Source organism: Ptychodera flava, chromosome 2 (assembly GCF_041260155.1).
Source record: "Ptychodera flava strain L36383 chromosome 2, AS_Pfla_20210202, whole genome shotgun sequence".
Lineage (NCBI taxonomy): Eukaryota > Metazoa > Hemichordata > Enteropneusta > Ptychoderidae > Ptychodera > Ptychodera flava.
This window is the reverse complement of record NC_091929.1, coordinates 37,642,767-37,648,766: the sequence shown is the minus strand read 5'-3', so window position 1 is coordinate 37,648,766 and position 6,000 is coordinate 37,642,767.

The window sequence follows — 6,000 nt, the reverse complement described above, 5'->3', positions numbered from 1 at the left end:
TGTTCATGTAATTTTAAAGTATCCTGTATATCACGATCGGTTTGTGATTTATCGAATGGCACATTAGTGGTGGGGCAGAATCGTACCCGACATAATGAAACTGTATCAGTCCGATGCAGCCTCGCATTTCAAGACCCTGATTATTCATCACTGACATGTGACGACGGAGAATGGCACCCGATACCAAATCCGAAATGTTCAGGTAGGCTTTCACCGCTAGCGATGTCTTTTAATAAAGTAAGACTTTCATCGACATTCTTAAGGACAGCGATAGTCGATATGGAAAATGTATCCATAACAACATTGCGAGGACATCTTGTCACTAGCTGATTTATTATATATATACCACTTCAACTAAATTGTTAGAATAGCTTTCCAACTCACAAACGTATTCACCCTGCTAAATCTCGTTGAATTTGACATTTGAGTTGATATCGACATTTCACTTTGTGCCAAAGAAGAAAGCTACGTGATTGCAATTAAACAACAGTAAAGGCCAGAACCTTTTAATTGGCATAAGTTATGGTCAGCCTTGCTATCAATACCCATGTGTACTTGTTTGAAGATACCTGTGAGCTGTAGAACTCATTAGGAACACTGTTACTGTGAAAGTTTACCATAAACCTAACATTTTGCTCAAGATTGGACTTAATAGCATTTGCTTTCAAGTATCTTCTGTTTGTCCCGATATATTTGACATCGGGCCGGTTATAATCTGTGTCAGCGCATCTAGGTACGAATGGCAGGATGCGCAGTGTTTCTGCGCGGAGTTCAGTGGTTCATTGATCAAGTACGGTAGTCGTCCTGGCGACAATCACGGCAAGAGATAATCGCTACCATACTGGATTGGCCTTAGCGACACCAAAGTACGTGTAGTTCAGACCAGTTTTTGGCAAAGAGAAAAAGTTATACATTGTGATGATGATATACAAATTAACTTGAATCTCGCTTAGCCTTTTCGCAGATGCTAATTTTTCAAAAGATGTCGCAGTTCAGTTTAATGTTTGCTTTAGAATTATAGGGCAATGGATCCGAAGCCAATGCTGAAATGAATAATCTTAGACAATTATTGTTATCTGCATTTTTGTATTTTCAAGAATGAGGTTAGTAAAACTTAAATGGTGGTAATTCTTTGTGTCTGTAAGATCTTTAAGTTTCCATGACAACAGTCATGAAAAATTGAAAATAATACGATGTCATCTTTTAATATAAAATGAGCAAATTATGTTTGATAGAAAAGACAATACTAGCATATATTGCGATTTATTACTGGATTCCCTTCACAAAGGATATTTTTTTCTTATTTCAAAATTTTAACTTTAATAATACTTGCATTATGCTGGTCAGATAGACTATAGTAGAAATTATGAGCATTTGTACATTCCACAATAAAACTGATTGATGTATTCACTAAGCACACAGTTTCATCACCATCTTAATCTTATAAAATCTTGCGTTTTGTCTTTAATTTGTTTTGTTTCTTTCTCAAAGCAAAAGCGTTCGTTCCGATGGGTTGACGGAGACAAAAAAGGTTACGAGAAATGGTACAAGGCCATCCAGGAGGTTCTGGCGGCGTTCAGATGATAAAGAGTGGTGTGAAGTTTGAAGTTAGAAAATGAAACGAGAATAAATACTGTCTCTGCGAAATATAGTGGAAAATATCACCGCGATATGCAACCCTAACAGGAGATAAATGTCTTCGTTGGTGATCGGTGATTCCATTGGTGATTCTACAATGGATTGAATGCCTACAACAAAGACGTACAATCAACTATTGATTTTCGTATTGCGAGGCTAATGAAATTCCATAATTCATTTTATGCAGTTGGCACATCATGAATCGACTCAAATATCGCAACTTTTTGTTTTAAACCTAAACAATCATGCAAACTAGGATATCTGACGCTATGACTATACGTTTCTTTTTTTCCTTTTATTACTCATCCAACAGGCGAGCCCAATTACAGGATGAGGTAACCACAACCCACTACCCAGTGGAGCAATGAGGAGTAGACTGCCTTGCTCAGGAACATGTCACTGTGCTGGAGTCTCGAACTCACTATTCTTTGAGACTGAGACCATTACTCCGGACCTAGGGGTGTCGAACTGACTGTCCTCCGACAGTGAGTCTGATACCCAAACAACTGCCCCATGAATAAGTTGTTATGACAAATAAGTTGTAATGATAACCTAATATCAATGAGTGCAGCTCTAAAAATATCGTATAGCCCGCTATATTTTAAAATAATTATATTTCATCAAGATGTCCGATGACTGTAATGATCTCTTTTCAAAAGACACTATATAATCTTTAGAATGCTATCTGACAGATGTAAGGCGGAGAAGAAGGAAATCTAATTTAACAACAAACCTAAATTGCCTACTTAAACCACGGTATCTCTTTGCTTTTTTCCGTTCCTAAAAAGATAAAAATAAAGTTATTTATTGACACTTTTGGTAGACAGGAACCTTGGAATTCAGTTCAGTAAGACAAATTCAATTAAAGGAAAAATAAGTTGTAATGATAACCGAACATCAATATATGTAGCTCTAAAAATATCGTATCGCTCGCTATATTTTTAAAAATATTTCATCAAGATGTCCGATGATATTTTATTACATTAATATTTTGTGGGGAAGCCCACGAGCTAAAGCTAAAAGATGCTATAAGTGGTTATCGATGAATGTCTAGTTAGCTACTATAGACTATAGTCTATAGAAGCTATTGGGATGGGTATCCGTCCGGCGTCCGTCGTCAGTCTGTCTGTCTGTCTGTCTGTCTGTCTGTCTGTCTGTCTGTCTGTCTGTCTGTCTGTCTGTATGTATGTATGTATGTATGTATGTATGTATGTATGTATGTATGTATGTATGTATGTATGTATGTATGTATGTATGTATGTATGTATGTATGTATGTATGTATGTATGTGAGGCGTCCGTCCACTCAAATATCTTGAGAACCGCAGTACTTACTGATTTGATATTTGTTGTGTAGATGAAAAATATGATTTTGAGAAACTATTTTTTTTAATTTTTTGATATTGTTGAAAATAGGCAAATTAATGCCAAAAAAGGTGTTTTTGGTAAAAAATCTTCTCTTCATAACCGCTGGTCAGACAGCTTTTTTATTTGGTATACAGGTCCCTAGGGGTAACCCAACTTAGATTTGTTCAAATTGTGATGAAATATGCAAATGTGTATTTTTAAGGAATTTTTTTGTCATTTTTGGTCAAAATTTGACTACATTGTATGTAATTCTAGTACTGTATAAACCCTATCAATTCACCCAGAAAAAAATAATTAATATGATTTTAAATAATTGAATTAATTAGGAAATCATCAAAGCCAAAATAATTTTAGTGTAGAATTATCAGAAAGTTCAACTTTTTTGACAGTTCATAGTGAAATGCTTACCATCTTGGAGGATTAAAACATGTAAAGGCAACTTTCCTGAATCCAACTTTGACATATTCTGAACCGTCATTTATTGTGCCCTGTATGTTATCTAAAGAAATTGCTCAAAATAGTCAATAGATAAGATAGAGATAGAGAAAGTTCTAATTTCCATTTATGGTTGACTTGGTAAGGATAAAATAACATTACTTTTTGAGGAAAAAAATAGAGTGGTCAGTAAAAGAGTGGTCAAAGTGATAGGGTTTTTACGGTAAAGCTGGGCTGAAGATTCCTCATGTGCTATTTATAGCAATTATGCAATCTGTGTAAACAGTGCAATGAAAGTTACATGATTCCTTATAATGCTTTTGATGACCTTGAACTTCTTAAGTCTCAAACATCTGTTTCTTCAGTGTGCTTTCTCTGAGTATGTACAGTCTCAACTTATTCAACAAAACTCACTTACAATGTTAATCAAAGATATCCACCTTCTTCATCAATACATGTGTCACAAAAGGTTATTCTCTACAAAACACAGCAGAGCTCTGTCAACTGTTGAGTTGCTTGTTTTTTCCAAAACCGCTGGTCAGACAGCTTTAAAATTTGGTTTACAAGTCCCGAGGATGACCTTAGTGAGATAATTTCATACAGACAGGAAATACTTAATTTTGTATCCATGTCTATAGTAGCTTCAGGGACTTTGGCCCTATGTTATCTAAGAGATAGAATGTAAGAGATATCAGAGTAGTTTATGACCTCATCCGACTAATTAACTTATAAGCAAAGCGTGCTCGCCCATTGAGAATTGCTGTGAAACTGTGACTAAACTAATATCTTCGATCACTTTTTCCTGCGCATTTCCAGACAAGTGCGTACTAACTTGGTCTTGCATGGACGGTTATGAAAACGGCCAAAGACACAGATCTAATTTGTTAATCGCCAAACTATATTCATGGACATGTTGTATTTTGTCAATTTGTTTTTCGTACAAAATATGTTTTGGTCTTTTGGTACATTTATGTTACGAAAGATTTTTCATGTATTGTATAAAATACGTAAAATGCGGGATCTGATAGTATGAGTGAGAAGTATTGCTTCCTCACATATTGCTTTTTCATAGCTGGTTAAATATGAAAGAAAGTCATTCTTGCTGCTCAAAAGCTTTCAGCATACGCTTAATAGCTGTAGAATTTAGTTTGCAAATAAGTCGTAGAGGAGTGAAATAAAGATATAATAAAAACATATGCATCACTTTTTTCCATTAAATAAATGCAAACGATCCACTGCATGGATCATTCCGACTTTTTCATTCACATGTTTAAAAGAGCTACATTCGATAAGCGTAAAACCACCCAGCATATAATCTCTTGATTGTAAATTACGGCGACCTAATATAAGTAATCGCTGACTAAAAAAAAATAACAGAGACAGACGGGGCATTATTGCAAACTCTCGGGGGCAGAGGAAACAAATGAACAAACAAATAAACAGCAAGTTGATATTGATATGTGGGACATCAATGCATTACTACGTAACGAGCGATACAGCAAGGTAAATTGAGATATACTTATTAAGCGGAAGGGTCATTTAGTAAAATTGAGTGTACACGGGACATTTTGACAGACTTCTAAATCTGTCGTTTCGAACCGTGAATTCTTCGATGAAATCCAAGTCGACTTAAATGTTGCTTTCGAGCCGCATTGCCATGTATCATTACATTACTTTTGTTCAAACATGCAGCGGTAGGTCATACGGTATTATCATTACACGGTTAGTTTTTCTATGGAGATGGACAATTGAACGATAATTATGTCCTAATATGATAGTGCCGTGATTGTCATATTATTCACGACGGCTTTATGTGTACGCGATTGGTTACTTGTCATACTTCACACTTACACACCGAGTTAACAGAAACCTGACAGCAAGCAAAATATTGCCTTGACTAATGTTCGAAACACTCTATGGAACAACTGATTGCACGCGTGGAACGCCAAAAAACGTTTCTGTCCTTTATTATTTTAGTACAAAACGATGTAATTAAATTAAGCCAAAACATTTAGCTACGAAAAGCTGTTCAACAAGTTGATACATCAGAGCGATTTAAAAATGATCCATTATCTCGAATCAAGCTAACTTGTTTTCGCTTCACGAACATGCATGAAAAATTGTATTATATCATAAATTAAAGCTAGAATTTATTCATGAATTAATCATGTCACTCAAGGGACAATTAAACAAAAATATCACATGTCAGTGTGTATTACCGTTCAACAGCAAAACAGGTGCAGGTCCATGTGAAAATTCAGGCTAATACTTCAAGTTTATTTTTGAATTCGAACTCGCAACCTTGTTAACCATCTCTTCCTGAAAAATGGTTGGAGATGAAGACAACTCGAATATATTCAACAGCAAGCCATCTAATTTGTCGTAATATCATCCGTTATCCTTCCGCAACGCTGAAGCACAAAACACGAACTCACATACAAGTATATGCAATGAGCAGATAAGGCCAGCATACACTTTCAAAGCCATTAAGTGGAAATGGTTTTATTTTGTAGCGAAGAGCTATTTCGTTGCCAAGGATGGTAGTATTCAACCAGGCACA